General features: G+C 33.9%; 2 non-coding genes across 2 annotated transcripts; both read right to left on the bottom strand.

Moving 5' to 3' along the window:
* Positions 1 to 6,369: 6,369 nt before the first annotated feature.
* TRNAW-CCA (transfer RNA tryptophan (anticodon CCA)) lies at positions 6,370 to 6,443 on the bottom strand. Its single transcript has one exon. It is a non-coding gene; the product is annotated as a tRNA-Trp (tRNA).
* Positions 6,444 to 6,635: 192 nt separating this feature from the next.
* TRNAP-UGG (transfer RNA proline (anticodon UGG)) lies at positions 6,636 to 6,709 on the bottom strand. Its single transcript has one exon. It is a non-coding gene; the product is annotated as a tRNA-Pro (tRNA).
* Between the last annotated feature and the right edge of the window lie 16,328 nt (positions 6,710 to 23,037).

Here is a 23,037-nt window from a genome sequence, read left to right as displayed (position 1 = left end):
ATATAATACTTATTAAAACATGGAGAGAGTATGACGCTTTTGGAGTTTTAATAAAATTAATTTTCCCCAATTATTTTGGAAAGTTGTGATAATAGGGATAATGTAGTAGATAAAATGTATATAAAGAAAATTCTTCTATATTCATGTAATGTCAATAAGCTTCTATGTGTTGTCAAGCTCACAAACAAAATTCTTGTTCAATATTTTTGTTCAAGTCTTTGAGAATTAATAATCCTTCTTTAATCAAATAAAATTATTCTCACGCAATTCTCAAATAAATAATCTTTAATCAAAAGAAAAGATATCAACTATTTATCTATGGGTCCCACTAATGGATTCTATCCAAGGATCCATTAAGCAGTGATGAAACCCAACTTTTGGATTTTTTTTTTTTTTTTTTTTTTTTTTTTTTTTTTTTTTTTGTGGTGTTATAATAAAATTTTGAAATTTTGTGGTTTTATAATCCAATTTGTGACTTTTTGTGGTGTTATAATCCAATTTGTGACTTTTTGTGGTGTTATTTTGCAAAATATCCTAATAATAATCAATTTTTTGTTGACAAAACATGCCTCTGAATCTGCTATGACTAAATTTGTATTAGTAAAACATAGAAAAGTTATCAACAAAGATCTGACTTCCCCACACATATATGGTCCCTACCAATTTACAACTTGCACTGATTTCATTAAATCAAGCCTACTACGAACATTTATGACAACATATAATGATCATAAATGGTTCCAAACGGCATTATATGACCCCGAGATCTATCCCCTAGAATTTCAAGACTTTTCGACACCGGACCCCAAATCCTCCAAAATATCTCAAAAATCGTGGAAATTAGCCTTCAATTTTGAAAATTTAAGAATTTTTTGACTTTTGTTCACCCAAAAATAAAAATTGGCGAATTGTTTACCATGGTCTCTAATACCCTCCATTTTTATTATCACATTCAAGTCTTAAATTCTTTTTTTGTGCTATGGTTAATTTGTTCAATTTTTGGAAATATTTTCTATTTTGGTAGAAAGTGAGTTCTTTCATCTTGAAATCAAAATAAAAAATATTCATTAATTGAAAAAACGAAATGGCTCTGCCGGGTATTCGTCGAAAGCAATTCCTTCCTTTCGATGAATACCCGGTGGGTTCATTAACAATTTATAGATGAAAAAAAATGGAAAAAAGAAAGCATTTATTCCTTTTCTATATCTTGTATCTATAGTATTTTTACCCTGGTGGATCTATCTATCATTTCAAAAAAGTCTGGAATCTTGGGTTACTACTTGGTGGAATACTAAGCAATCTGAAACTTTTTTGAATGATATTCAAGAAAAAAATCTTCGCGAAAAATGGATCGAATTTGAGGAGCTCCGCTTGTTGGACGAAATGATAAAGGAATGTCCGGAAACACATCTACAAAAGCTTCGTATAGGAATCCACAACGAAACGATTCAATTGATCAAGACGTACAATGAAGATTGTATCCATATGATTTTGCACTTCTCCACAAATTTTATCTGTTTCCTTATTCTAGGTGGTTATTCCATTCTGGGAAATAAAGAACTTATTCTTCTTAATTCTTGGGTTCAGGAATTCCTATATAACTTAAGCGACACAATAAAAGCCTTTTCCATTCTTTTAGTAACCGATTTATGTATCGGATTTCATTCGCCCCAAGGTTGGGAACTACTGATTAGCTCTATCTACAAAGATTTTGGATTTGCCCATAACGATCAAATTATATCGAGTCTTGTTTCCACTTTTCCAGTCATTCTAGATACATTTTTAAAATATTGGATTTTCCGTTCTTTAAATTGTGTATCCCCATCACTTGTAGTGATTTATCATTCAATGAATGACTGAAAAAAAGAAAAGGGGTATATGAAGAGAAATCGAATTCGAGTTTTTAATTCGAATGTTGCTTTGTACATAATCAATAATCAAAGCATTACCAATTGTACCCCCTCTTTATATTTCTACCCGTCTAAGGTGGGGAGTTCCTCCTATATTCCTGTAATATTATTTTATTAAATTAAGTTTTCAGTTAAAGTAAATAGCAGACTGATGGATAGGGAACTCTATTAGCAACCTACCAAATTTATTGTAGAAATTTTCGGAATCAACGGTTGGACCATGCAAACTATAAATACCTTTTCTTGGATAAAAGAACAGATTACTCGATCCATTTCCATCTCGCTCGTGATATATATAATAACTCGGTCATCCATTTCGAATGCATATCCCATTTTCGCACAGCAAGGTTATGAAAATCCACGAGAAGCGACTGGACGTATTGTATGTGCCAATTGCCATTTAGCCAACAAGCCCGTGGATATTGAGGTTCCACAAGCGGTCCTTCCGGATACTGTATTTGAAGCAGTTGTTCGAATTCCTTATGATATGCAATTAAAACAAGTTCTTGCTAATGGCAAAAAGGGGGGTTTGAATGTGGGGGCTGTTCTTATTTTACCTGAGGGGTTTGAATTAGCCCCCCCCGACCGTATTCTCCAGAGATGAAAGAAAAGATAGGGAATCTTTCTTTTCAGAGCTATCGCCCCAATAAAAAAAATATTCTTGTGATAGGTCCTATTCCGGGACAAAAATATAGTGAATTACCTTTCCTATTCTTTCCCCAGACCCTGCCACTAAGAAAGACGTTCACTTCTTAAAATATCCGATATATGTAGGTGGTAACAGGGGAAGGGGTCAGATTTATCCTGACGGAAGCAAGAGTAATAATACAGTTTATAATGCCACGACAGCAGGTATAGTAAAGAAAATTGTACGAAAAGAAAAGGGCGGAAACGAAATAAACATAGCGGATGCCTCGGACGGACGTGAAGTCGTTGATATTATCCCGCCAGGACCGGAGCTTCTTGTTTCAGAGGGTGAATCTATCAAACTTGATCAACCATTAACAAGTAATCCTAATGTGGGTGGATTTGGTCAAGGAGATGCAGAAATAGTCCTTCAAGACCCACTGCGCGTACAAGGGCTTTTGTTCTTCTTTGCATCCGTTATTCTAGCACAAATCTTTTTGGTTCTTAAAAAGAAACAGTTCGAGAAGGTTCAATTGTCCGAAATGAATTTCTAGATTCGTGAATTTATCAAGATCAAGCTTGTAACAATAACAAAATTCTTGTTGACAATTCAATTCTTTGACAGTTTTGGATGATCAATAAATAAAAAAAATTACGAGAAGGTTCTTTTTTGTTTGTTTCTACTTTTCTTCTACATCTACGAGCAAGATTTTGAGTTATAATAATATATTGGATTGTGAAGAAAACTTTTTTACTTTTTTCCAATCGAAATTTGACTCGATACTAGACTAAAAGGCGAATATAACAAAAAGAATAATGAGGGGACCAAATGATTTGATTCTAGGGGGATTTATCCGCCTTCCTGGTCTTAGACACACGACAAGGACTTTTACACATACTTGTCGTGTGTCGAAATAGTAACGAGTCTTAATTCCCTTCGTCAAAGACTTAGTCGGAATTTTTCTTTTTTCTAGATTTCACCCTTTTTCGTTTTAGATTGATTCTTTTTTTCTTAGTATTACATGTATAAGGAGCGGACAAACTGAAAAAAGAGAGAGGTCAATTTCTTGAACAAATGGAACTTCTTGGATTCTATTTAATCTAGAAAAATAGAGCTTCTATTTGGTCATTCAATAAATTAATTGATTGCTTCTTTCTCTTTCTTTTAACTTAACAATTTAGGAAGGACCACTAAGTATGATCGAGGAATATATGTTCTGAATAACCAAATACACTTTTCAAAAACATCGAAAAACGGGTCCGTTTTTCATTTATAGGAAAAAATTCGAATAAAAAATTATGATAATTAAAAAAAGAATTAAATGGGACCTCCCCCTTCTTTGTTTGTCTAATTCGAGGGGGAAGGAAGGTCCCGTTGAGTTCTTATACTTTCATGTCTATACCTCGATTAATCAAATTACTACTTACTACAGCGATGAGCCTAATCCAGAATATGAACCATAAAAGAAAATACCTAGTAAACCGATCACAAGAATACCAGCTACAGTACCTATTATCCAAAGAGGAATTCGTCCAGTAGTATCGGCCATTTACCCCACTTCCCTCCACATTTCATCAAGTGGTCGTGCTAGAGACATAAACAGTCATGGATAATTATGAAATGAGGTCCTTCCGAATGGGATAAGAGAATACCTACTCTATTCGAATTCTATATTCTATATATTTCTTTCCTTCTCTTTATTTAATTGAAAAAATAATTAGAAAATAAAACAGCAAGTACAAAAATGAGTAATAGACCCCAATAAAGACTGGTACGATTCAATTCAACATTTTGTTCGTTCGGGTTTGATTGTGTCGTAGCTCTATAATTCGGATTCGGTTTTGTTTATCGTTGGATGAACTGCATTGCGGATATTGACCCCAAAAAAGAAACGGTAGGTACAGCCAGTCCGTGAACAGCCAGCCATCGCACTGTAAAAATTGGATAGGTTCGATCTATGGTCATTGGGCCTCCTAAAAGGATCTACTAAATTCATCAAGTTGCTTCAAAGAGTCAAAACGGCCGGTTATTAATGGAATTCCTTGTCGGCTCTCTGTGAAATATTCGTTTGGTCGAGGGCTTCCAAACACATCGTAAGCTAAACCCGTGCTGACGAATAACCAACCCGCAATGAATAGGGAGGGTATAGTAATACTATGAATAACCCAGTATCGAATACTTGTAATAATATCAGCAAAAGAACGTTCTCCTGTGCTTCCAGACATACTGAGCTCCACATATTCTTGTACAGTCAAAGGCAAATCCATAAAAGATGAAATCAGTAAATGGAAATTTACTTTTTACTCTACGTAAAAACGTAAAAAACCTGTAGGATTACCAATAGAGTACCAAAGGTGTCTTTAGAGTATACCGAATCAGTATCGCTATCCTTCTTCGGACACAGCAAGGCAATTTTAATTAATATTGAACTGAAGTACACGTGACTTTATTTTTTTTTGTCTACGTGGAACTAGGCACCATTTTGTTTTTTTCTATAGAAATTTTTTTCAAATAGAACTAGTATACAGTTTCTCTCTATCATTGTATTGGCTTCAGACTCGAAACTGAAGGTCGAGGAAGTGGAAATCTGACAAGTTGGTTTCGATCTAATAATTCGTGAAAAATTCCAGAAGAAGAAGCGATTATAGATATAGAAATAGAAGAGGTTTGGGGAATTCCGTACTTTACTATTTTTAGGGATTGTTTAATTGTCGAAAAAAAAAGATTCATTAATTGATTTCACTTAATGCATTTTTGTAATACATCCATTGTTGCATTAAATCCAAAGGTTTTTTTTGACCTAACTGCAAGAATACGGGTTTCTATTTATAACTAAATAATATTAAACGTGGAACCTATAAAGGCAAAGATAGTAGCAAGTCTTAGTCTTAGAATCGAGTTGGACAAAATAAATCGATTTATTTTTCATTTTTTTATATTCTATAGCGATTCAAATAAATAACTTTTTTGAAGAAAATTTCATGGCATAGTTATTATTTGTTTAATATTCGATTAGTTTACTCAAGGGTTTCCAAAAAAATCCGTTGATTCAAAATGACGAGATGTGTAAATGTCACAGATAATGAGTCATTTCTTTCTTTTTATACGGCCCTTACTTTTTTTTTGTTAGTGGCATTTATAATGTAAAAAAGAAATGTAATAGTTGATAAATCAAAAAATTTCAATTGAACTTATTCTTTGATCCTTTGAATTGCTTTTTTTCTTATTCGCTTTCCAAACGGAAACTTAGGTAAGTACTTTAGAAACATATATGTATAAAAAGAACATCTTTTTTTTTTAGCCCCTTCATGTCTACTCTAACTAGTTATTTCGGTTTTTTACTAGCGGCATTAACTATAACCTCTGCTTTATTTATAGGTCTAAGCAAGATACGACTTATTTAAAATTACTTGAATAAACAACTCAAGAAATCTTTCTGTACTGTAGGATTCTGTCTATTTTAGAGTTCTTTACTGCGACAATTGATAGTTTTTGGTTATTGAGATTCGTGGGGAATTCAGATTCATATTTAGGGATAGATATTACCTTTCTTTTTTTTTTTCAAACGAATTGAAATGATTGAAGTTTTTCTATTTGGAATCGTCTTAGGTCTAATTCCTATTACTTTGGCTGGATTATTTGTGACGGCATATTTACAATACAGACGCGGTGATCAGTTGGATCTTTGATTAATTAACAAATCTTTTTTTGATTGACCTCCTCCTTTCTCAAATCAACAGGAGGTCAATTTTCGATTAGATTACTGTTCATTTAGTTTAGTCTAATTCTTTTCTATTTCTATAATTCAACTTGACTTAACAACAATGGAATCACGCTCTGTAGGATTTGAACCTACGACATCGGGTTTTGGAGACCCACGTTCTACCGAACTGAACTAAGAGCGCTTTCTTATCACAATAGATAAGAAAGATTGGAAAGAATGATTTTTTTTTATAACTCCAAACTATATCTACATCTAGTATGCATAGATTATCTACCATATAGAGTATCATAAAAAAAAGAGAGATTACGTATCTTCGATTTTAATCAAAATTTCAATTAATTCCTCCTTACTTCTCAGAGTAAAAGTAATTAGGTAGGGATGACAGGATTTGAACCCGTGACATTTTGTACCCAAAACAAACGCGCTACCAAGCTGCGCTACATCCCTTTCAATTCAATTTGTTTTTATAGTGTAATTGTAAAGAATCCTTGCCTTGTTTTCCACATTCTTTTTTCCATAAAAAGAAAATACAGAATTTTTTTTGCTCGGCTATTTCCTCTTCTTTTCGGCCTCTTCTCATACTAAGGTATAATAGAAAGTATTTGTATATTAAATAAAACCTATCGTAAAGTAAAAAAAATATGTTGTAGGAATGCTCAGTTCAGTAGATAAGGGACATGCTATTCTTTTTCTTAAAAAAATCTCTTTAAATTCTATTATTGGAAATTTTCATTTGACTTAGCTTAGGCATTTTGTGTACAAAGACAAGTATTCTTTAACTATCATATATATATACATCCGATCATAGATCCAATATGTATTACTTTATTTTTTCAATTAAAGAAATTAAAAAGGAGGATTTTCAATGCGAGATTTCAAAACATACCTTTCCGTGGCACTGGTCCTAAGTACTTTATGGTTTGGGTCTTTAGCCGGTATATTAATAGAAATCAATCGTTTTTTTCCAGATGCGTTGACATTCCCCTTTTTTTCATTCTAGTTATTAATACAGAAAGGGTTTAGCGAAGATTCGAGATAGAATCAACTCCCTGTGAATAATCCCTACCCTTTTTTATTTATTCGAAAAAAAGAGGGTTAGTTTAGTAAAGAAAAAAAGTGGATTCAACCTTCCCAAAACTTAGGTTCAGGTTAAGTTAAGAGTTTTCTACACGATATTTAAATGAAATACTATGATTAGAGAGATATCTAGTTAGAAACCCTTTTGAATTTGATTACGGAGTAGTTCTTTACTTAACTATTATTACTCTATTGATTTCCACAAAATCTTTCGAATTGCGAATTGTATTTCTAGTTAGCAACTCTATTTTAGCAACTTTTCTATTTTTCCCTTCTTCACGAAAAATAGAAAAGTTGCTTGAATTAAATATCAAAAGGGGGTTCATGGCTAAGGGTAAAGATGTCCGAGTAAAGGTTATTTTGGAATGTACTGGTTGTGTTCGAAAGAGTGTTAATAAGGGATCAAGGGGCGTTTCCAGATATATTACCCAAAAGAATCGCCACAATACGCCTAGTCGGTTGGAATTGCGAAAATTCTGTCCCTATTGTTCTAAACATACAATTCATGGAGAGATAAAGAAATAGATCAAACTGAACGTCTGTTTATTATCCTTTCAAGTAAGGAGACAAAACAATTTTAATTTTCATTATATAAGAAATATATATATTATTTACTCTTTTTTTACTAGAAAATATATTTTCATATTCAATATTTCATAATTATTATATATAATATATAAAATAGAAATAAACAAAGAAAATCCTATTTTGGCTGGACCTAAAAAAAAATTCGAATTAAGAAATAGGATAGGATTTTTGGTATAAGTAATAAACTAAACAAACTATGGATAAATCTAAGCGACCCCTTATAAAATCCAAGCGATCTTTTCGTAGGCGTTTGCCCCCGATTCAATCGGGGGATCGAATTGATTATAGAAACATGAGTTTAATTAGTCGATTTATTAGTGAACAAGGAAAAATTTTATCTAGGCGGGTGAATAGATTGACCTTGAAACAACAACGATTAATTACTAGTGCTATAAAACAAGCTCGTATTTTATCTTTGTTACCTTTTCTTAATAATGAAAAACAGTTTGAAAGAACCGAGTCGACTACTAGAACTGCGAGTTTTAGAAACAAAAATAAATAAAAAATAGACTTATTCCTTATTTAATTGATAATGGAATTGAATCAAAATTTGAATCTGAACTCAAGCACAGATTGGGGTTTTATTCTAAAAAAATCGAAATTTTATTGTCACGTCGTAAGATAATATAAAAATTGGGAATTTTTTTAGAATGGATTTGTTGATTTTTATTTATTTATCGTACTTTATCAGACTAATTCCTACTTTAATACTCCCGGAGAATAAACTCCGGGGAACTTCATTTAAATCATTTCGAGGTATTTTTTGCAATTTTCTTTTTTTATGATCTCATTGTAAATAATAGAAATACAATTTGGATTGAATATAGCTATTTGTGCAAGTATTTTACGATTAAGAAGCAACTGCCTGTTGTACAGATCATGTATAAATTTACTATAATTATAGTATACCCCCCTTTCGCGAATTGCTGCATTTATCCGAGTGATCCACAAACGGCGAAAATCTCTCTTTTGCCTATCTCTATCCCGATGAGACGAAACCAAATCTCTTATTTTCTGTTGAGCAATAGTTCGAGTAAGTCTTGAATGAGCCCCTCGAAAGCTTGATCCAAAAAGACGAATTTTGTTTCTGCGTCTTCGAGCTATATATCCTCGTTTAACTCTAGTCATTGAATAAATGTAACTTTGATGAATAACTTATTAATTTTCTTTCTTTGAGTTATTCTTTTTTCTCCTGGTCTATCAATAACAAAACGGATTTTTCCAATGTATAAAATAAAAATTCCAATGGCTTTTGCTACTATAACCTTCCCAACCACAATTTTTTTTTTTTTTTTTTTTTTTGACATTTCACCTTAAAACAAGACAAAAAAAAGAAAAACTGTATTAATGTATCAAACAAAAGTAACTAAAAAAATATAAATTCAAGTTAAATATAGATGATTAAAGAAATAGTGGGTTCCTTCGTTTCTATGGTTCCTTTTTAAACGGTGAGGTCCTTTCTATACACCGGAGCCCTTTCCTTCTACTTCATTTCCAGAATCTTATTAATAACTTGTACAGTTCAAACATTTTGGCTCTACCCATGAATTATCCAGTAATAGGTCTTTCACAATGAGATCCACCTATACAGTAACGATATTTAATTTTGAAAGTTAGCTGGATAGCTGACCCTGTTAGTCCGTTCTTGTAAAAATGGGAGCAGGCATTTTTTGCTCTTAAAAAAGGATTCCCCGCTAAATGGATAACGTTCGCTACCAATGGGAAATTTTCATTTTCGTATCTTAAATCCGATTTAGACTGACAGAAACCATAAATTTCATACCCAATAGATGAATAGATCTTTTTCATTTTATTCGTTTTAGATAGTGACAGGAGTTTTATACTATTCTATTCACCAGTACTGATCATTGATACTGGAAAAATGCTTTCTTTTGCTTTTGTTCCAGCTCATAATCGGAACGAGTCACACATACACCCTAGTACATGTTCCTCGGCGCTGAGGGCATCCCCGAAGCGCGGGGGATTTCGTTACATTTCTGATTGGCTGTCTTGTGTTTCTAATAAGTTGTTTAATAGTTGGCATGCTGAATCGTATACATAATGGGCTGGTTTAGATCAATCCTAACCGAAAGTATTTCTAGTTAATAGAATATTAAACCCAGAATGGTAAACCCAGTAACAAGATAAAATTTAAAATGTTTCGCTTTTTTTATTCATTTTATTCGACCGCGACAAGATCAATAATTCCATGGGCTTGGGCTTCTGTTGCTGACATAAAAGCATCCCTTTCCATATCTTCGGATATAATCCATAAGGGTTTCCCCGTTCTTTGTCCATAAACCCTTGTGAGGGTTTCGCGCAATTTCAAAAGTTCTTCCGCTTCCAGGAGAAATTCTCCCGTTTGAGCCTCATAAAAAGAGCTCGCGGGTTGATGAATCATTACCCTGATGATATACCATAAAAAGAGTTCTTCTATCTCACACAACACAATGAGGCCAAGAGCAAAAATACGGAATAACACGAAAAATATAGAATTGAACAACCGTACGTGCATCTTTTTCACATTGCATACGGCTCTACAATGGAATTTACTTTTTTTTTATTTTCTGTTGAAAAAGGAGAAAATATCGAATCGATCAGATCCAGATCAGTAAATTATCCAATTACCACCCTTCTTTTCGTAGGAGTTCAAAAATACTATGATGGCTCCGTTGCTTGATATTTATTTCGTTTGTAGTTCAGCAATCCCAAAGTTTCTTTTTGATCCGAAAAATAAAGAAGAATTTTTTTGTACTCTTTCAAACATAAATAGAGTTTTTTTCCTAAAAAAAGTTTGTGACGCTACAACGGACTCCTGATATAAAAAAAATCAGGAATACTTTTCATCTCATACTACTCTTTCGATACCCAATCGAATGTTTTGAAAAGAAAATAGAAAAAAATTTTCTCATATCGAATTCAAAGTGCCATGCTATTATTACTTAATATATTTCTTACAGTGAAGGCATAGTCTTTTTTTCTCAAATAAAAAACCCATTGGCGCCAAGCGTGAGGGAATGCTAAACGTTTGGTAATTTCTCCTCCGACCAGGATAAAGGATCCCATTGAAGCAGCTAACCCCATACATATCGTATGTACATCTGGTCGAACAAATTGCATGGTATCATAAATAGCTACTCCGGGTATTACCCACCCACCAGGAGAATTTATAAACAAATACAAATCTTTGGTATCATCCTCGATACTGAGATATACCATAAGACCAATAAGTTGATTCGAGATCTCGCTATCAACTTCTTGACCTAAAAAAAGTAATCTTTCTCGATAAAGTCGGTTGATTAGGGTAAAATTATATCCCTTAGGAACCGTACAGGCACCTTTTGATGCATACGGTTCAAACAAAATTGTGAAAAAAATCAATGTGTAGATTCTATATCCTTTTTGATTTTTCATCGAGGTTTTGCCAACTTATAATGAATAATTAAGGGGCTCCTTTTATATTTTTCAAGAAAGATTACTTTTTGCTCCTTTCCCGAAATTACCTAATTGCCGGTAGAATAATAGAAAAAGATTTCTATAATTAAAATACAATTTACTAAAATTATCGAACTTACTTTTCATTGATGTATCATATCATCGAGATCCAATTCAAACCACGATGTCATTTTCTTGTTCTTGAATGGGTCTCTTTCATTTTTTTAGGTTTATGCTCTACTCCGGGTAAAGATCTGTCCGATTTTGATTTGCACATATAGGGCAAATCTTTCCAATACCACTTGTTTGTTTTTTTTATTTCATATCTTTTCTTGCATCAATTTCAATATTCAATCATTACTTTATTTGATTGCTTGAGATCACTCTTTTTCGAGTTTCAATTTCAAATTGAAACGATTAAGAGTTAAAGTAAATAAACTATATAGCAGTAATCTTCAATATATTTCCAATTGGGATTGGGTTTTTATAAACGGAGCCTGGATACTTGATTTTTTTGGTCCACTCGATCCAACCATAAATTTTATTAATTGATAATATTAATTTGAATCCTCCGAAAACTAAAAATAGATCTAATTCCATTTCACGCTCCAAATTTTGGATGATTCAATCAATCTTTCTTGGGTGAAAGGGAGGATATCTCAATCGGGAGAGAGAACGGGGAAATACCATATGACCCAAGATATCTGACAAGCCGCACTATACGTCAACCCAAGCTGCATCTTCCTCTCCAGGACTTCGAAAGGGAACTTTTGGAACACCAATAGGCATTAAATGAAAGAAAAAAATTAAGTACTCTATTTCACTTTAATGTGGAAACGTAATAATTTAGGGTTATTGTCTTTATAATATCAATCTTTATTCGATTTTCTGCATAGACTAGAAAGGTTTCGTTTAAGAAGACGGAATAAATAAAGGAAAATTCTTATCAATATAGCCTTCCAATACTAAAGAAGTATGAAAGCATTTACTCATCGACGGTGGTATCAACTCCCCATTGCGTATTGCTACTTATCGGGTATAGAATAGATTTGTTTCTCTTTGTTCCTACAAACTGAATTGTTCCATTATTACAAACAGAATAGAACAAACATTAACCCTTGTTCCGAGATAATCTATTGAACAAAAGGGATCCATTGCATAGTCATAGTCTTTTCCAATGCAATAAAGTTACATAGTGTCATTTTTGATAAAGGGGTATTTCTATGGGTTTGCCTTGGTATCGTGTTCATACCGTCGTATTGAATGATCCCGGTCGGTTGATTTCTGTTCATATCATGCATACAGCTCTGGTTGCTGGTTGGGCCGGTTCGATGGCTCTATATGAATTAGCAGTTTTTGATCCCTCTGACCCTGTTCTTGATCCAATGTGGAGACAGGGTATGTTCGTTATACCTTTCATGACTCGTTTAGGAATAACCAATTCGTGGGGCGGTTGGAGTATTACAGGGGGGACTATAACGGACCCTGGCATTTGGAGTTACGAAGGTGTGGCCGGAGCGCATATTATGTTTTCTGGCTTATGCTTTTTAGCAGCTATTTGGCATTGGGTGTATTGGGATCTAGAAATATTTTCTGATGAACGTACAGGAAAACCTTCTTTGGATTTGCCTAAGATTTTTGGAATTCATTTATTTCTTTCCGGGGTCGCTTGTTTTGGTTTTGGTGCATTTCATGTAACAGGCTTGTACGGGCCCGGAATATGGGTATCCAATCCTTATGGACTAACTGGAAAAGTACAACCTGTAAGTCCCGCATGGGGCGTGGAAGGTTTTGACCCTTTTGTTCCAGGAGGAATAGCCTCTCATCATATTGCAGCAGGCACATTAGGGATATTAGCCGGCCTATTCCATCTTAGCGTCCGTCCGCCTCAACGCCTATACAAAGGATTACGTATGGGCAATATTGAAACCGTTCTTTCTAGTAGTATCGCTGCTGTCTTTTTTGCGGCTTTTGTTGTTGCAGGAACTATGTGGTATGGTTCAGCAACTACCCCGATCGAATTATTTGGACCCACTCGTTATCAATGGGATCAGGGATACTTTCAGCAAGAAATATACCGACGGGTAAGTGCTGGGGTAGCCGAAAATCAAAGTTTATCAGAAGCTTGGTCGAAAATTCCCGAGAAATTGGCTTTTTATGATTACATTGGCAATAATCCAGCGAAAGGAGGATTATTTAGAGCGGGATCAATGGACAACGGCGATGGAATAGCGGTTGGATGGCTAGGACACCCCATTTTTCGAGATAAAGACGGACGCGAACTCTTTGTACGACGTATGCCTACTTTTTTTGAAACCTTTCCGGTCGTTTTAATAGACGGGGACGGAATTGTTAGAGCTGATGTTCCTTTTCGAAGAGCAGAATCTAAGTATAGCGTTGAACAAGTAGGTGTAACTGTTGAGTTTTACGGCGGCGAACTAAACGGAGTCAGTTATAGCGATCCTGCTACTGTGAAAAAATATGCTAGGCGTGCTCAATTGGGTGAAATTTTCGAATTAGACCGTGCTACTTTGAAATCAGATGGTGTTTTTCGCAGTAGTCCAAGAGGTTGGTTTACTTTTGGCCATGCTTCCTTTGCCCTACTCTTTTTCTTCGGACACATTTGGCACGGGTCTAGAACCTTATTCAGAGATGTTTTTGCTGGGATTGACCCCGATTTGGATGTTCAAGTAGAATTTGGCGCATTCCAAAAAATTGGAGACCCAACTACAAGAAGACAAGGAGTTTAATACAACATTGCTTTTTTGCTTCTATTTTTTCGATTTGACAGAGGATACTAGAGCAATCTTGATTTGAATTACCACCGTTTTGTTATCATTATTGGGAAAATAATCTCAAGTAAACAGGTATGGAAGCTATAATTGTAAACCACAATCGAATCTATGGAAGCATTGGTTTATACATTTCTATTAGGGATAATTTTTTTCGCTATTTTTTTTCGGGAACCTCCTAAAATTTCAACTAAAAAATGAAATGATTTTTCATTATTTCAATTGAAGTAATGAGCCTTCCAATATTGGAAGGCTCATTACTTCGGCTAATCTCCGTGTTCCTCGAAAGGATCTCTTAGTTGTTGAGAGGGTTGCCCAAAAGCGGTATATAAGGCATACCCGGTAAAACTTACAAGTAAACCAGATATAAAGATGGCGACTAGGGTTGCTGTTTCCATTATTATAAAATTTTAAGACCACAATGGATCTATGATAAAATCATTTATTTACAACGGAATGGTATACAAAGTCAACAGATCTCAATGAATATAATCGAATTTATGGCTACACAAACCGTTGAGAGTAGTTCTAGATCTCGTCCAAAACCTACTACCGTAGGGGTTTTTTTGAAACCCTTGAATTCGGAATATGGTAAAGTAGCTCCTGGGTGGGGAACTACTCCTTTGATGGGAGTTGCGATGGCTTTATTTGCAGTATTCCTTTCTATTATTTTGGAAATTTATAATTCTTCCGTTTTACTGGATGGAATTTCAATGAATTAAATCCACAAAAACAAAAAAATGAAAGACAAAAGAACCGGGAAGTTCTAGCCTTTCAATACAAACAATACAAAGTGCGTTTTTAAGACTCCTGTTTTTATCCCCTTTTTTATCCCTTTTTGGTAGTTCGATCGCGGAATTTCTTTCTGTATTTCCGGAATATGAGTGTGTGACTTGTTAGAATGGATCCTATTGATAATACAAAAAATGAGTATGTCATCTTATCCTGATAGAGATGGTTATACCTCGTTGGATATTTTTTTTGGTATCTGAAACACGGAATAGCTAAAATAGATCAAACAATATTTGAACTATGATTCATATTTAATATTCAGACCTCGAGATCGGATTCAGAAAAATTTTCTTTTCAAAGAAAGAATTAGAAGGTATAAATCGAAATCTTTTTTCGTTCAAACTCCTTTTGATGCCTTTTTTGTTTAACCAACAGACAAATTTTTTTGTATTATTAGTTATAATAATAAAATAATACCTATCCTATTGATTTAATAAGTGATGATCCAATGGTTCTTACTCAAGGAATCTTTGTGCTTAGCTTTAGGGTTTTATTGAATCATCGTGGTTCTAGTATGAATCTAGGGTTCCATCGATTCATAGGGTCTTAACAAGAGAAATTCCTATCAATGATAAAAAAGTAAAAAAAGTCGCATTATAATTATATACAAATACAAAAATAACAAATGAAAGAAAAAAGGAAAAGAGAATATTCAAGAGGCCTGTAGTAACAATCAAGAGAAAGACGAATGCGCCGACTTGATATTTTGGCATTATGAACACAAAGAAGAACTTTTGGATTTGTATTCCTTCCTATCTTCCGAAAAAAGAAAACAGGGGATTAAGAAGTTTGCAACTTTCTATTCTCTATCTCTTTTAATCAGTATTTGGGTGTGTCTGCTTGAGCTGTACGAGATGAAAGTCTCATATACAGTTCTTAGGGGGGTTTAACAGTTTACCTATCTCAATAAAGTCTATGATTGGTTCGAAGAACGTCTCGAGATTCAGGCGATTGCGGATGATATAACCAGTAAATATGTTCCTCCTCATGTAAACATTTTTTATTGTCTAGGAGGAATTACACTTACTTGTTTTTTAGTACAAGTAGCTACCGGGTTTGCGATGACTTTTTACTATCGTCCAACCGTTACTGAGGCTTTTGCTTCTGTTCAATATATAATGACTGAAGCCAACTTTGGTTGGTTAATACGATCCGTTCATCGGTGGTCGGCAAGTATGATGGTTCTAATGATGATCCTGCATGTCTTTCGGGTGTATCTCACCGGTGGGTTTAAAAAACCCCGCGAATTGACTTGGGTTACGGGTGTGGTTCTGGCTATATTGACCGCCTCTTTTGGCGTAACTGGTTATTCCTTACCTCGGGACCAAATTGGTTATTGGGCAGTCAAAATTGTAACGGGCGTACCGGATGCTATTCCTGTAATAGGATCACCTTTGGTAGAGTTATTACGTGGAAGTGCTAGTGTGGGACAATCCACTTTGACTCGGTTTTATAGTTTACACACTTTTGTATTGCCTCTTCTTACTTCCGTATTTATGTTAATGCACTTTCTAATGATACGTAAACAAGGTATTTCTGGGCCCTTATAGAATAGAAAAAGTATATCATAGATATTTGTAATCAATCATTTATTACTTGAGGGAAGAACAATAGTATTTCATTGCTACATGTATGGATTATTGAAAATAATAATCTATGTATTTGGACATTTTCCTTCAACTTCATAATTTTGGATTTAGTTCAATTTTACGTTTAGTTATTTAACATAACTAGTTGAGGGTAATTCTACGAAATGAAAATGGATTATGGGAGTGTGTGACTTGAACTATTGATTAGGCCGTGCAGGTATATGTCCGTTTCTGTCACATTAAAATTCATACTCAAATGTGTCTTTTGTTCAACCGCCATATAAGTAAGTCCTATAAAGAGGATAGGTTGGTTCGTTTCAAGAGAATCTATTCTATGATCAACCCTGAATCATGTGATGAATGAACGGGCTCCGTAAGATCCAGTCGAGTGTGTGATTTTGCAGAATATAATCTAGATTATTATTTCTTGATTATTATTTTATTAATAGTTTGAATAGTATTGAAATGCATTCATTTCCTTTGCATTGACTTGATCTATGATACTATCGGAGTGAAACCAGGGATCTAAAGAACAATAGAGACTAGGCTATATTAGTAACAAGTAAACCCTTTATTTGTAATATAAATATATAATTTTCTATTTTATAGAAAGTCAAAATCTCCAAAATACTTGGAGATAAACACCAATTACAAGGTATGAGACGACCCAAAAAGCATTTGAGCATGATCAACTTTGTAAGCCTACTTGGGTGTTGAGCATTTATTTGTAAGAGCGGAATTTCTTTCCATGTATAATTACAACTTCGGAAAGTAGGATTTAAGAAATGGGTTCTTACAGGAAACCTTTTAGATGGATAAGATCCATATTCTGGATCCATTTGGTTCTTTTGATTCTTGCTCGAGCCGGATGATGAAAAATTCTCATGTCCGGTTCTTTCGGGGGATGAATTGAATCTCTAAGAAAAGAATTCACCTATCCTAATAACAAAAAAACCTGACTTGAATGATCCTGTATTAAGGGCTAAATTAGCGAAAAAGGCATGGGGCATAATTATTACGGGGAGCTCGCATGGCCTAATGATCTTTTATATATTTTTCCTGTAGTAATTTTAGGTACTATTGCGTGTAACGTAGGCTTGGCAGTTTTAGAACCATCAATGATTGGTGAGCCGGCGGATCCATTTGCAACCCCTTTGGAAATATTACCTGAATGGTATTTTTTTCCTGTATTTCAAATACTTCGTACAGTACCAAATAAGTTATTAGGCGTTCTTTTAATGGTTTCAGTACCCGCGGGATTATTAACCGTTCCTTTTTTAGAAAATGTTAATAAATTCCAAAATCCATTTCGGCGTCCAGTAGCTACAACTGTATTTTTGGTTGGTACCGTAGTAGCCCTTTGGCTGGGTATTGGAGCAACATTACCTATTGATAAATCCCTAACTTTAGGTCTTTTTTAAATTGATTCAATTCTGAAATAACACGACGTGTGTATCTAGGGAATAGTCACTTCGAGGTGAATTTTCCCTAGATACATCTATTCAATTCATTTTTTTGTCATATTTTTTTTTTTAATCAATTACGAAATGCTTTTCTAGAGTGCCAAATATTTGTTTTACGTCTTCTATGCGAAAATGCTCTATTTTAATAAGATCTTCTTGGCTGTTATTCAATAGGTCCGATAATGTGTGTATATTGGATTTTTTGAGGCAATTGTAGATCCTAGGTGGCAATTCTAATTGGTCAATAAAAGTAAATTTCAATGCTATTTTTTTTTTTGTTTTTCCGTATTTTAGTCAATCTATTGTGAAAGGTAAAAAGGGGGAAAGAAACTTTGGGCTGATTGTCCTCTAAATCTAAGTTTTCTTCTTCTGCATGTAAAAAAGGGATCAATAAATCAATTAAATTCCAGGAGGCTTCATAAAGTGCTTCTTTTGGAGTTAAACTGCCATTTGTCCATATTTCGAGAAAAAGTATCTCTTCTTTTTCATTTCCATTTCCATAAGAATGAATACTATGATTCACGTTTCGAACAGGCATGAATAGAGCATCTATCGGATAATTTCCGTCTTGAAAGTTATGTGGCGCTTTTATATGATATCCGCGATTTCTCTCAAGTTGTAATCCAATACACAAGTCAATTGGTTCCGTCAAGCTAGCTATATGCTGTGTATTATCAACTATTTCTACATAAGGCGGCAAGATGATGTCTTGTGCAGTTACACATCTGGGGCCCCTAACGCAAATAGACGCCTCACAAGTTCCATATAGATTACTTCTTAATACTATTTCTTTCAAATTCATGAAAATTTCATGTACTGATTCTTGAATACCTAATATGGCAGAGTATTCGTGTGGTATTTTTTCAGATTTTGCACGTGTGATACATGTTCCTTCTATTTCGCCAAGCAATGCTCTTCGCATCGCAATGCCTATTGTATCAGCTTGACCTTTCATAAGTGGAGAGAGAATAAAGCGCCCATAATAAAGACATTTACTATCTGTTCTTGATTCAACACACTTCCACTGAAGTGTCCGAGTAGATACTCTTATTTTCTCTCGAACCATAGTAATATTTTTAAAAATTGATCATATCTTTGAATCATTTATTTCTCTTGAAATATCTTCAATTCTGATTTCTACACACGTCTTTTTTTAGGAGGCCTACAGCCGTTATGGGGCATAGGAGTTACGTCTCGTACGAAACTTAACAGTATACCGCTTCTACGAATAGCCCGTAATGCTGCATCTCTTCCGAGACCAGGACCCTTTATCATGACTTCGGCTCGTTGCATACCTTGTTCCAATACCGTACGAATAGCATTTCCTACTGCAGTTTGAGCCGCAAACGGTGTCCCTCTTTTTGTACCCCTGAATCCACAAGTACCGGAAGAAGACCAAGAAACTACTCGACCCCGTACATCTGTAACAGTCACAATGGTATTATTGAAACTTGCTTGAACATGAATAATTCCCTTTGGTATTTTACGTGCACTTTTACGCGAATTAATACGTCCATTTCTACGTGAACCAATTTTGGGTATAGGTTTTGCCATATTTTTTCATCTCATAAAAATAAGTCAACGATATATGGATATATCCATTTCATGTCAAAACAAATCCTTCCGTTTTTTTATATCAATCAAATCTTTTAGCAATTCTTTCTAGATAGTTCCTTTTAGTTTTTAGTATAGTAGTTATCCTTGTCGTTGTTTGTGTTTTTGGTTAGAACAAATTACTATAATTCGTCCTCGTCTGCGGATCAGCCGGCATTTTTCACAAATTTGACGAACAGAAGCTCTTATTTTCATATTTTTTATTCCGTTGTGTTTTTTTTTTAATCTAATTCTTGGAAGAAAATAGGTTTTTGAATATTTTGAATCTCGAATTGTATTCTTATAGAAAGGAGTGTTGAAGTTGAAAAACTATCTAATCGTTCGAATCCTTGTTGCGGAGTCTATAAATTATACGACCTCTAGTTGAATCATAACGGCTTATTTCAATCTTAACTCTATCTCCCGGTAGGATTCGTATAGAACTACGTCGTATCCTTCCTGAAACGTAACCGAGAATAAGATCTTCATTATCTAAACGAACCCAGAACATACCATTAGGAAGTGATTCGGTAATCAAACCTTCATGAATCCATTTTTGTTCCTTCATTCCAGACAAAACCCCCTTAAAGTATCAACTAATAGAGGAATGATATTAGACAAGCTGTCTTTTCTCTTTTTTTGTTCACAAATCGAAAATTTTGGATCCAATTCAGATAGTATAGGGATTACCATATATAACATAAAATTTCTCCACCAATTCGTTCTAGTCGAGCCTCTCGATATGTCATTATACCTCTAGAGGTAGAAAGAATTGCAATCCCCATTCCACCTAAAATTCTAGGAATTCGTTGATAGTTAGAATAGATTCGTAGACCAGGTCGGCTGATCCTTTTTAAATGGAAAGTATTTTTATAAGGCGTTTTCTTATTTCGTCTATGTCGCAGAGTTAAAACCAAAAAGTAGTTGTTTCTTTCTTGATGTTTTCTCGCATTTTCGATAAAGCCTTCTCGTAAAAGTATTTTAACAATGTTTTCGGTGATTCCAGTAGATACTATTCGAACCGTTCCTTTTCTATTCATGTCTGCATTTCGTATAGAGGTTATTATATCAGCAATAGTGTCTCTACTCATGATGAACTAAAATAAGTGGTTCCCCAAAAATTTGATATAATCAACATGCCTTTATTATTAGTTTAGTATTAAATTTTAAATTATAAAAAACTTCAAAACGAAAGATATATACGTGATACACAATTTCCTATTTTTCTTTTTTTTTTTTCAGTCAAATACCCTACTTCTCATCTTATAATACCTCAGGAGCTAATGAAACTATTTTAGTAAAGTTTTGTCTCAATTCCCTGGCAATTGCACCAAAAATTCGAGTTCCTTTTGGATTTCCTTCTTGATCAATGATAACTGCGGCATTGTCATCATATCGTATTATCATACCGTTGGCGCGTTTGAGTTCTTTACAGGTACGTACAATTACAGCTCTGATCACTTCTGATCTTTCTAAGGGCGTGTTGGGTATTGCTTCTTTAATCACAGCAACAATAACGTCACCAATACGAGCATATCGGCGGTTGCTAGCTCCTATGATTCGAATACACATCAATTCTCGAGCCCCGCTGTTGTCTGCTACATTCAAATGGGTCTGAGGTTGAATCATATTTTGTTTTTATCTGTTCTTTCAATGTAAAAATAAAAGAAAAAGAATATTGTTTGTCCAAGAAAAACTTCTATTTGTTTTTATCCAAAAGATCCATTTCCTTTAGTTCCACATTCTTATCCTGAAATAATGAATTGAGTTCGTATAGGCATTTTCGATGCCGCTATTGCGATAGCCCGGCGGGCTATATTTTCGGCTACTCCGCTTATTTCATAAAGTATTCGACCTGGTTTGACAACAGCTACCCAATATTCGGGCGATCCTTTACCGGAACCCATACGGGTTTCCGCGGGTCTTACTGTAACAGGTTTGTCGGGAAATATACGTACCCATATTTTTCCACCGCGACGTGCATTTCGTGTCATTGCTCGCCGCCCTGCTTCTATTTGTCTAGACGTGATCCAAGCGGGTTCAAGTGCCTGAAGAGCATATCTTCCAAAACAAATACGATTCCCCCGACAAGATATTCCCTTCATTCTTCCTCTATGTTGTTTACGGAATTTAGTTCTTTTGGGGTTATAGTTGATGGTTTTTTGGAATTCCATCTCTACTACAGAACCGGAGTGAGAGTTTCTTCTCATCCAGCTCCTCGCGTATGAAAAAAGAAAAATTTCATTTAAAATGAATATTTTCTTTTTATATAATTAATATATACATGTAATAATACGCTGAATAAATACACTGAATAAATTCTGTTGGATTCACCTAGTTTACTAGATATTTTTATTTGGGTATATAAATAGCCAATTTAAATTTCTTTAAATCTCTATTTTATTCCTTTTTTGTATATTTTTGTTTTTTTCTATAATATTGCATTCTTTTTCATTTTAGTTTTATAAAAAGTTTTTCTATTTTATATTAAATTGGATTGCTCAAATATGAGGAATTCAATGAAAATAAAAAAGAAAAGGGGAATTTTCGCGGGCGAATATTTACTCTTTCAATATCTATATCTATTTTAACTGTAAAGTTAGTTTATCATTTTTTATAATATGAATAGGTTTTTGGTTCGTTCCGCCATCCTTACCAATGAATCGTTAGGATTCATTTTTAATTGAATCTTACGGATTCACGGATTCCGTCGTTCCCATCGCTTCTTGATTAATGATTAGGTCTAAATTTTACAACGGAGCTCGTAATGAAATTTGTTCTTGAGACAACCCTCTTAGTCGTGATTGGTTCGAAGCTCTTATTTTTTTTTTTCTATGAAACAGATTTATATCATATAATTTTGCGTCAATCTGTATTAATGCTTTATTACATTTTTTTTATGAGATGTTTCAAAGACCTTACATATTGGAATCATATATCTTTTCTATTCGATTCTTTTTTTTTCTTTCTCTCATCTTTCCTTTTATCCGTATCCTTTTTTTCTTTTTTGTATTTTTTTTTGTTTGACAATAAATCTAATGAATTGTTTATGCCAAAAAAATGTAGTTCCTACAATGCTAGGGCTAAAATAACATATCTTGACTGCTTTCTTGGATCCAAATAATGTGATGCGATGAGTTGGTTATTAGTTCCTAGTTATGAGTTTCTATTTTGTATGATTTGTTCTTTTGTTTATTTAGTTTTAATTTTAACAAAAACCAACGAGTCACACACTAAGCATAGCAATTTTTTCAAAAGGTCAATCGAATTTTTATTAAACCTTATGGGATTAAAATGGGATTCAAAATGAGAATTTGTTCGGTGGAAAAAGAAGCAAAAAGATTGTTATTTTATGTTCCATCATTAAATCGATACCAAAAGAAAAATTAAGTAAAGGCTTATTATTACTCGTCCATAAATATCCAAATTTTGATTCCCAATACTCC

Source organism: Chenopodium album, chromosome 8 (assembly GCF_948465745.1).
Source record: "Chenopodium album chromosome 8, dcCheAlbu1.1, whole genome shotgun sequence".
Classification (NCBI taxonomy): Eukaryota; Viridiplantae; Streptophyta; class Magnoliopsida; order Caryophyllales; family Amaranthaceae; genus Chenopodium; species Chenopodium album.
This window is presented reverse-complemented; position numbering and strand designations above follow the sequence as displayed.